This window comes from Triticum urartu, unplaced genomic scaffold, assembly GCF_003073215.2.
Source record: "Triticum urartu cultivar G1812 unplaced genomic scaffold, Tu2.1 TuUngrouped_contig_4277, whole genome shotgun sequence".
In the NCBI taxonomy this organism is placed as follows: domain Eukaryota; kingdom Viridiplantae; phylum Streptophyta; class Magnoliopsida; order Poales; family Poaceae; genus Triticum; species Triticum urartu.
Window position 1 is genome coordinate 11,149 of NW_024114852.1, and position 11,479 is coordinate 22,627.

Consider the following 11,479-nt stretch of genomic DNA (forward strand, 5'->3'; position numbering starts at 1 on the left):
GAAGAGCACAGCTGACTTGTCACGGTTTATAATTTGGCCCGACCCCTGCTCATATACGGCAAGAATTTCATTGACTGTTGACACACTTTCCTCGGTGGCTTCCAACAACAGTAAAGAATCGTCCGCAAAAAGCAAATGCGCGAGATATAGCTCTCGCGGCCGCTGCGGTATGCGGACTGCCGCGGACTGCTTGCATTGACGCCACCTTGGGTCATAGGCTCATAGCTAGCTCCGCCTCTCGCGATCCAATCTCGCGAGACTTCCGCTCCTGTACGTGCACGCACACCCGCCGCAATAGACCACCGCTGATTCCGATCTGCTGCAGCGACCGCATGCTCGATCGCATTGCTTATCCCGATCAAACTAGTCGCTGATTCAAGGAGGGCTTGCCGGGGAAATTTTGAAGGTCTTGGAGGAGGTCTATTGAAGTTGGAGAAGGAGATGAGAGCTGAGTGAAGGTCTTCGTTAGACGGTGTTCGACGGAGGCGCTTGTGAATTCGACGGCGGCCGGACGAATCCAGCGCAGTGAGCTTCTACTACGGCCCTGCCTGGTTGGGCCACCGAAGAAGATGACGTCTGCGCATGGCCCTGGAAGGCGGAGAGTTTGACCATAGATCCGGACTTGGCATACATCGGTGTGGGAAATTTGTGTCAAGTGTTCTTCAAGGTTTCATCGTGTTTGGTTAGGGATGGCGTGGCGGCATGCTTTCCCAGTTTAGAAATCGTGTTTTTCCCACCCTATCCCCGTTCCGTTGGTGTGCTTATCACCGGCGAAAGGTGTGTTGTTTTGTGTGTCCGACAAGTCTTTCAGGATCCAATCGGTTTAGGTTACTAGTGGATTCGTCTGGCTAGGTTCCATGGTTTGGTACACCAGGGCAGATACCCAGAGGCGGCACCGAGCTTTGCTCAGGTTGCGTCGCCGGTGAATGCATGAGGAGGGAGACTACGTTACCCTGAAGGCTTTGATTAACTTTACTTCTCTATATGGGTGTGGGGGAGGGGAAGGGAGGGAGGGAGAGATCGCCTTCTTTCTAAAAAAGTACTCCCTCCGTTCCGAATTACTTGTTTTAGATTTGTCTAAGTATGAATGTATCTAGACACATTTTAGTGTTAGATACATCCGTATAGTGTTAGATATATCCGTATCTAAACAAATATAAGATAAGTAATTTGAGACAGAGGTAATATGCATTTGGCAACTGGCAAGCATAACAAATCTAGGACAAGTAATTTTGGCTTTGTGATGATTCCTATTAAAGCTCCAATATGGATCTTGTTACGTTTCCGGAGTTAATAGCAGCAACTTGTTGGAACCTATGGTGGCAAAGAAGGTAGATTGCGAGAGAAGATATTCAGTCCCGCGAGGGGAGAACACCAGCGATCCTTGATTTAGTTCTAAACTTTGTGAGGGCAGCGGGAAAGGTAACAACTTCACCCAAATTTAACACATGGGTGACAGTCCTAGCAGGTCAGCAAGTCCTTAATGTGGACACCTCTTTTTCGGTGTGTTTACTTGGAATACAGTGGGGCGATCATCTGAGATCATTTTTGAAAAGAGTCGTTTTATTACTTAAAAAGTTTTAAGCATTATACCCGGTCTCTGCATAACTAAGATGCACACAGCCAATTCATCCGAGATCATAGGGAAAGTTTTATCAGAGCGGACCTAGTCTCGGCTGAGGATGCTGCTCTTCATGAAGGGCTGAAACTTGCAATAAGTATTGGTTGTCACAATATCTTTGCAAGGCTGGATAATATCATGGTGGTTGATGCCCTAAAGCAAAGAGAAGGACATTCTATGATGGCAGCTTGTGCTATTGATGATTGTCTTTCTATTATGGTTGAGTTCGAAAAGGTTACTATCGAGCATTATAATAGGCAGTCTTATGTAGTTGCTCATGAGCTAGCTAAATGAGGTCGTAACCCCCTTTCATCATTAAACTTTTAGCAGATGATGTACTCCCTCCCTTTCATAATGTAGTGCATACAGATTTTTTAAAAGATCAAACTTTACAATATTTGACCAAGTTTATTGAGAAAACTATTTATATCTATAGTAACAAATATAGACAACATGAAAGTATATCTTGTGATGTATCTAAGGATATGTATTTCGTATTTCAGATGTATATGTTTTTCTCTACAAACTTGGTCAAAGTTTGTAAAATTTGACTTTTCAAAAAATCTATATGCACTACATCATGGAACGGAGGGTGTATCTGTTATTTGAGTTTGAATAAAGCTAGCCTTGTAGGCTTCCCGTAAAGAAAAAAACTCCTAGTGAGTCATTGGTGAAGCATGGTAATTAGGAACATTGATTCTCTCTCATAAGCAGCATTAAAAATGGCAAACACGGAATAGATCAAAAACTACACAAGGGACATCAACCCTTTCTGATAGATACCAAAGCAAACAAACCAGTTCCTTACATGCAATTCTCAAATTCTCGTTACCAGTCTAAAGTAGCACTTGCATACACACATACACGTTAATTGATGGATAAGAATACACTGCCACGAAAAAACCAACCATTGCATGATTAAATAACACGACAGATCACCAAACCGCCTGATTAGGCTGCCAGTATGAACGAACCATTCCACGACTGACTTATTAAAAAAGGTTGTAGGTAGTCGAGAAGTAACGAACGCTAAACGGAGAAGGATATGCTGTCTTTAGCCATCAAGGCTGGCCTAGCCGACGGTTGCCTGGACGAGAGAAAACAACCTGCATACAGTATATACATGTCAGCCATTTGTCCATTCAGGTACCACAATCAGTACCTGGAGCAATACCTCCTTTCCACAAAAAGGTGAAGGTTCAAAGATAATTTGGTCAAAGTTTCAAAAATCTGACCAGTACAATTTATTAAATATTTTGATTTGATTTGTGAAAATGTCATTTTTTAGGTCTTTCTCAACAAAAACAATTTTCATCATTTGATTTTTTTAATAATGTTTTATGATTTACTGCAGTGAAAACTAATGGTCGCTGATTTCCAAGATGTCATCCTTTTAAGACCGGATGGAGCATATGACTTACATTTGTCTGGAAATAGGATAGGTAAATACTTATGTACACAGAGCATACCTGGTAATCTCCAAGTGCTCGTGACTTGAAACCAGCCGCAGAGAATATGAGGTAGTACTCCCATATACGGAGGAATCTTTCATCAAAGCCCAGGGCCAAAACTTCACTGCAAGAAGAAGAAATGGATAAGAAATTAAAACTAACTGAGCAACCAACTGTAACAATGTACGAATATGTGTATATAATCGTCACAACAAATTTACCCGCTCAATGAACATATGATACTCCCTCCATTTTTGTATACAAGGCCACTATGAAAAGTACAATTTGCAGCTATACAAGGCCACTAACACAAACCGATGTAAAATTGATGAGGTTTGCCTCGTACTAGCAACCGAAGACATTAATACCTCATGCATGCATGCGGGAGTGAGAAGATTGATTTGCATGCACCGTATTAATCAACCAACGAGGAGTGAGAGAGTTGTTTTGTTGTGCGTTGTAGAGAAAAATACACATTAACTAACACGTCAAGCAAGGAGAAAAGACTAGTTTGCAACATTGGTTTAAGTAGCCATTAATTTCTACCTTGGTACCTGTAATATGGGTTTGTGGCCTTGTATACAAAAATGGAGGGAGTATATAGTTATATAAGCTAGTCTTGTTTTTACCAAAATTTTCATAATTAAGTGTACAACAGTATTCTTGAATAGTGAATGACAAAGTGATACTTACTCTTTGTTGGCCATGAAATTGTCCCTCCAGTGCATCAGAGTTGTGTAGTAATTGGGCCCAATATTCTCAACATGCTCTATGCTACACCCAGTACACAACAAGATCAGGGAGGTTTAATTGATGGAGATTCATCCATGGCCATGAAGTAACCAATCAATATTGTTCGATTCATGTAAAACGTACCAGAACCTTGATGACGTGGTCATGGCAGACATTATACGGGCCAAAGAAGGAATGCAACCACCAGGGAATATGTATTCTTTTATGAAGTCTGGCCTTTTTCTGTATTGCTCGTACCGTTCCTCTGGGACTGAGATGAACTGAACACATGTATAATAGTTAGTTCATGATAAACTTAAGGTCTTGTTTGGATAATAAGGACTATCTTTCATTGGATTTTTTCCGCCAATCCGAGAGAATAAGGCCTAATCCTCGTTCTTGTGCACCGAAAATATGGCATATACTACTTGGTTGGCGTTCGTAGGGACAGTGGAATCCAGCCGTGAAGTTGTTTGGAAATATACTACTTAGTTGTTGATGCACTAACCTGGAGGACCAATATCCCATCTTCAGCCAAGTAAGACTCGCAGCAAGCAAAAAATTCGTCCATGTATTCATGGCCAACATGTTCAATCATACCGCTGATTTACATAAGAGGAATACATTAAGTACAGCCACAAGCACCGGTATTGTCGAAGTCACAGTGCACATCTGTAATATAGTAACACTTACCAGCTTATGATTGCGTCATACTTAAAAGGTGGTATTTTACGGTAGTCGCACAGCAGAAAATTTATGCGGTCCTGAAAATTAATAACAATAGACAGTAGAATTGTTAGCTAAAACTTCACCCTGCCAAAGCATATAAGCTGGGGCAAAATAATACTAATTCACCATGCACGTCTATATTTGTTTTGTAGTTACGAAATTATAATTAATATACGGCAATCCAAACTACTCGACTCTGAAATATGCTGCAGTAAAGTTCCACTGGTCAACGATGGCGAAGTGGTAGTTGTTTCACTCCCCGGGGTGGGTCTCATGCCCGGGGTGTTGTCCCTGGTCTGGTAGTGTCGTGTGGAGGATCGGTGTTGTCAGCAACGGTGGGCGTGCGGGATAATACCGTTTCATTTCGAGTGGGCTGTGATGGAACGAGTCGGTCTGCTTCACAGGGTTATATACACACACTTCCTCAATGAACACATATGGTGGAATAATACTGAAAAACTATTAAACCGGACAGGTACTGTGTAAAGGAGGAGTAACATAGAACTAACCTCTAAGCCAGCTTCTCTGACTTTTCTCTCAGCGTATTTATGCTGCTCCGCCGACAAAGTGACTCCAGTGTATTTGCAGCCAGTTTGCTTAACTGCTTCCATTGCTAAACTTCCCCAGCCGCTACCGATATCAAGAACATGATGCCCCCTCTTGACTTTAGCCTTTGGTTAAATGTGTATTTTGCAAGAATGAAGTACCATCAGATCATGTTCACAACATTGTCCAACTAGTAATCAATCTAATAATGCAATCTCTGGAGAAATGTAAGTATTACCTTGTTGATTAGAAGGCTAAGTTTATGTTGCTGGGCTGCTTCTAAGCTTTCATTATCCTAGCAATTTAATCTTAGTCCATGAATTAATAAAAGTACTCTGCAAAATTTACAAGCTGTAGAACAAAACATAGGATTTACAAACCTTGAAAACTGCACAAGAGTATGTCATCGATTTATCCAGAAAAAGCGAGAAAAAATCGTTACTCTGCGCACATATATAAGAAAGAGAACTATTAGTACTATTTAGTATTTCGGCGTATCACAAGTAAATAATGATAACAAATCTTTTTGATGAGGTTTGGAACACAAAAATCTCAATCTCAATAATATCTGCCGTAAATCTGGTATTACGAATTGATCTAAGCAGCTAGTTATCTTAATCATGATGGGATGTAATAACAAAAGAAGACATGAGTGCAGACAAGATCATAGTGCTGAGAGATGTTTCGACGAGTTTGTGTCGCAGTGTTCTTCATCGAGGTGTGGCGCAAAAAGTGTTTAGCATATGCCAATTGAGCTAGTACATACACGGGTGACAACCAAAACCTGTAAAGCAAAAAAATTTATGTACATGATTAATCACAAACGCATACTCATAGGTACAACTTCATTTTATAATCAATTCATATAAATTTAGTGGGGAATTGAAGGTTCCAGAACCCTTTTCTGGCAATACGTCGGTTCCTACGCTCGTCTCTGTTAGCAATGAGAATCTGCAAAGTAATTGATCATGGATTTGATCTGTAATGAACAGGAAACAGCTCTACCCATAAGCTCATGGACTATGATTTAGTTTTACCAGGATAAGATTCAGAAGGCCTTCTGTCTTGTCAAGAACAGAGAAACAACCGTCGATATAGGCTTCTGCCAAGCCCATGCCTCCTTCTATTGCAACCTGAAAGCCATGAAAGAGCCAGGATAAACACATGAAAGAACCAGGTGTACAAAGCATGGAGTATATACGAAATTAGGAAACATCCACGGACACATCACTACTCAGAATTATTTTAAATGCACGTGTAGTCACAACAAGAGAAGAGAAGATAACCTTCCAATAGAACAAGGGGTCATGAACTTGGATGACAGATTTTACACGGCATTTGTCGCAAGCTTTACCAAAGGTGAACACACTACCTCTTTCTTCGACCAATCTGTACAAAAACAATTAAGGTGAACAACAAGCATAACTAGACGTCGCGTAGTATCTCGACTTCGTACGAGGACTCACATCAAGTTACCAATGGATATGTATTGGTTGAAAAATCTTGCAACAAGAAAGCGCGCCACAGCCTCGGTCCATGATGGAATCATCTTCTTTGGGTTCATTCTTCCCAAGCAAATCTTGAGCTGCTGCTTTCCCGGACTGCATCGATTCAATATGTCCAACACAAAAAGACCTCACATAACTAGTCATGAAATAGTCACTCTAAATTATGTGACTGAAACTAAAAGCATATATGTCAGGGTGGTGTAAACTGTTGGATATTCCAAACTCCCCACGTGCGTATAATGTTTAGAGTTGAGTCCTAGACTTTCTACGTGAGTTAGTACTACAAGGAGTCCTAGTTGGAGTCAGGTTGCAGGTTAGTCGGTATGTGTCCGTGTGAGTCAAGGTCACGTAATCTGCATCTTATAAATAGAAAAGTAAAAACAACCGATGAAGCCCACGGGCTGAGGCAAAACAAATACTCTCTCGTGTGCGTACGTGTGTTTCGGCCGTCTCGGCGAGTTGTGTTCCGTCGAGGTTGATTACGGCGACTTGTACGTGCATGTGCTAGTGGACGTGGGAATCGATCCAGCCGGGTGCTTGCTTGCTTGCTTCTAGCTTTGTACGTGGTTCAGTCCTGAGACTAGTTGCACCGGCGTACTGTAGGTGATCTAATCTACGGCAAGCGGCGAATTCCCAACATAAACAGCCCCCATAGATGAATAAACGAAAAACATGGAACTAAGCAAGGAGATGGTTAGTTAGTTTTTTGCAGGGAACGATATGGCTAGTTGTAGTTATGTTTAGCTTTGCTGGACCCTTAGCAATTTAGCACGCAACAGTATGGTTCACTATGCGAGGCAGATCTAAAAGGAAAAATGGACAGGTTGGGCACGCAAATACCTTTAGTCCATCTTCGTAGAAGCCATGACCTAAGATCCAATGTAGAAGAGACATTTGAGACCTAGTGCTCTTTAGATCATTTCACACTTAACTTTAATGTAGTATATATAAGTATATCGTACATATCTACAAACTGAAATTCATGAAACAAGTTACCTTGATATGTCCCACAGAACCATATTCCCCTCTTTCCCTGGATCTGATCAAGCTGAAGATAAGCTTTCGCCACGGCCACAGATGGAACAGGAAGCCTTGTATTCCGTTTAAGCAGTACATGATCCGGAACACAAGGGGGGTTGAGTGTCACCAAGAAAGGCCTGGCAGATTCAATTTTCTAGAAGAGGAAAAAAGAACAAATATACCACAGTTAACAATTAAGTAATTAATTCAAGCTGCTGGAGGGGTTAGGCCGAAGCTTCCGTTTTGCTGTTATTTTTGAGCCTGCTCTACAGGGTGTTCTAAGTTCTAACAAGATGAATTTTTTTTCATTTGGTTTCTTTTTGTTGAGGAGGCATGCCTAGTCCTGACGACATGCAAAACATATAAAATGTTTTCAGCGTCGTAATAAAGCCAGGGAATGGCCATTTCATAAAAAAAATGCCATCAGTAAAATTAATTCATTATACCAAACTATACATACGAAAAGCAGAGAATTTACCTGAATTTGGTTTAGCCAGTAAGTAACAGAAAAACCCCTGCTAGTTGTCCCCAGGAAATTCCAGGCACTCCATGCTGACGAATTTCGGGGCATCAGATTTTGATCGCAGTGGAGGTATATATCCCTGCAACATAAACGTCTCGGACAATCAGTAGATCAGATCAAACTTTATTTATGTGTTTTTTAGCAACACTAGGCAAGCTTTACCTTTGGACATACTGACAAGCACCTAGAATTCTCCGTTCGTGATGTTTAGCTTCCACTCCTAGTACTTTGAGAGCATTGGGTGCATGGACCCCAAGGATGACACTGTCGTATGTTTCCTCTGACCCATCATTCTCCAAGACTCTGAAACCACCTACTGCAGTGCCAAGATAGAGGATTGTTTCAGCCAGTAAATCAATAATATATATGATGACTCATTGTTTGTACAGGCAATAAACAAACAGTAACGCATGTACGCACATCCATCAAGACTTGAAACAGATTTGACCCGACAGCTGGTTTTAATTCGACAGCCCATGCTCTCCAATTCTCCTTTTACCTGCAATAGTCGCATTGTTCAGTCCCTGCATTTGCCTACAGCAAAAGCCTAAAAAGTGTAACAACTACAAATGTGCAACCTCTTTTGAGGCTGCTGGATCGCAATGCATACCTTGTTTGCATAGGACTGCGAACAAGGCTTGACAGTGGGAAACTGGGTGTGACGAAACAGCTGAGTGCAGCGATTTAATCAGCTTTCAAATGCACAAAGACAAATGCAATGGGAAAGGAACATGCATAGGAAGTAGCTGGGCACCTGAAGAAGGTCATTGTTACGGCAAAATGACAACACGAAGAAAGCAGACAAGCTGAAAACATCTTGTGATGAACATGACCACATGCCTGTGCAGACTGGAATCTGCACCAAATGTACAATTTCGTGCCATTTACTCAAAAGTCAAAATTGAAAGCAGAATTCTGATGTGAGATTTTGCCAAATGAAGGGTTTCTGGTTACACTAAAGGAGGACATAAGCAAGTAGATTAGACAGAAGCAGTACAAGATAAGCCTCTTGAAACGATAGGGAATATCCATGCGACTGAATGAACTGCCCCAATGTCTCATTATGGTCCAGATCAGGGTTGTGTTCATGGTCCTCCAGGTACCTTCATTTCAAAGATCAAACCAGCGAATTAACTGTCATCATATAGTATAAACACAAGGCATCCAGCTATGAACGGAAGTATTATAATATGCGAACTGTACTGCTTACGTCAGTGCATCATTCTTGAACTTGATTATCTCAGAGACCATGCGCCAAAAACTGGGTTTTAATATGTTGGTTTTTTGCGCCAAGAGGCCTGAGATACCGTTGCCATTGCCCCACTCACATCCTCCGCCGCCGCCTTTCGATTGTGTGCTCACTGAGAAAGACATGTCCGATCTCTCCATCTCCACCCCGAGCCCTTCTAACCAATCCATCATGTGGGGATATGTTACCTACGTTGATGCATATAGCACAATATTAATCTTAGTGAGGAACAAAGTATAGTACTAGTATCTTCTAATATGTTCAGTCCAGGGGTTAGGAGGTCCTATACTATATCAGAGTAAAGCTTCCCACCATTGGTTAATGCTCTGTGTGGCAAAATTTTCTACCTCCGAACTCTGAGTAAAAGGAGTAGACCCACACACACACTTACACCACCACACACATTCAGACAACATTAGGTAAGGAACAACTTTTGGATAATTATTTTTGGGGTAATACTTTTCGAAATTTTCCTAATTCCTTCAAAATGTAAAACATAATATGTTCTTCCCTCTGTACAACAGAGCAATTTTCACTTACAAGCATTCTCGCCTGGTGGCGAAGCCACGTTTAAGTTGGTACTCAACTGACTCTCCAGCTTTTTGGTAAAATCAATATACACATGTACAACTCTTGATTTTTAATAGAAATTCATTTATTTGACTACAAAACTAAACTGAATACTCGAGATTGAATTTCTGGCACTGCCACCGTTCTCGTTGTGACAGCCAAACGTTGTTGTATACTTTCTGAATAGTATTGTATCAATTTGCACTTTTTGCTACGAACGGTGCACCACCGCAAAACACAAACACAAATCCACACGCAAAATTCTCCATTTGAACTATGAGCACATGGAATCAGACACCAAATGACGATGATGATAATGCAAAGGTTGGCGTGAAAATGCGATGATATCTGTAGTAGAAAGATGATCTTTGTGCGTAGAGTTAGAGGCACACCACCGCCTGGCGAACGGTGGGAAACCTTCCGGATGGAAAGGTGGGAGACAGAACGCTTGGCGCCGGACGCCCGTATGTTTAGATTTTCCGTACAGAATTAAAATGAACCAGCATATTCAGAGTCAGAGGGAAGAAAAAGGAATAATGAAAAATTCGAAACTGATTCAGAGGGAAGAAAAAAAAACATTTGGCTTTCGAAGGAATAATGAAAATTTTGAACTTTGGAATAACATCAATTTTTACAAGCCTTGACCACATACGGGCTGTGAAACCTGAAGTTCTCTTGTATTTTTTTGGAAAAAAGTTCCACCAACAAAAGGCATAATGTATGGAAAATACACAGGAGCTCTTGGGTGCTCCACACCCCTATGCGAAAATTAATCATAAAAAGTACCAATAAAATAAAAAAAAATCTGAATTTTGGGGATACCAAACATGGGTCCGCGATCTATTCCCGTGTGAAATTTCATGAAAAAAATACCCAAAAACTTATTTATGGCGAAGGAAATACTGTCCGAACAAAATCCATCCAAAGAGTGTTTTTCTATACATAGGAATTTTTTATCTTTTTTGCCACGAATACGTTTCCTGGTATTCTTTCACAAAATTTCATACAGGGGTAGATCAGACCCAGGTTTGATATCCCTGTATTCTAGATTTTTTTTAAAAAATTCTCAGTATTTTTTTTAAAGGAAATGTTCGTATGGGAGTATGGAGCACCTGAGAGCTCCATATTCTTCTCTCTGAATAATGGAGCAATGTTCACAAGCCTGATAAGCACTCTTTGTGAATCTTTTTTTTTTTGAAATCCTTGCAACCAATGATACGACACAACACGACAACGACTCGAAAACAAAAACACAACAACGCACGAGAAATGGAAAAGAGGAAAGCACACATGTGTTATCGCTGGAAACGCACAAACTGATATGTCATGTCTGTGGGTGAACCACGAAGCTACGGCAAATAATTGGCGGATGCATGCATGCACACGAACGATCCAAGTCGATCCAGGTACCATTAACTCATCAGTGTACGGACCTGGTTGAAGCTCATGAAGCCGAGGTCGAGCTTGGCGCAACCGCCGGCGCCGTCTTCGACGGCCACCGTCCTGGCTGTCTCCCCCACGCCCCCCTCC

At 41.3% G+C, this 11,479-nt stretch overlaps 1 pseudogene; it reads right to left on the reverse strand.

Moving 5' to 3' along the window:
- Positions 1-2,377: 2,377 nt before the first annotated feature.
- LOC125527601 lies at positions 2,378-11,465 on the reverse strand (annotated as a pseudogene).
- Positions 11,466-11,479: the final 14 nt, after the last annotated feature.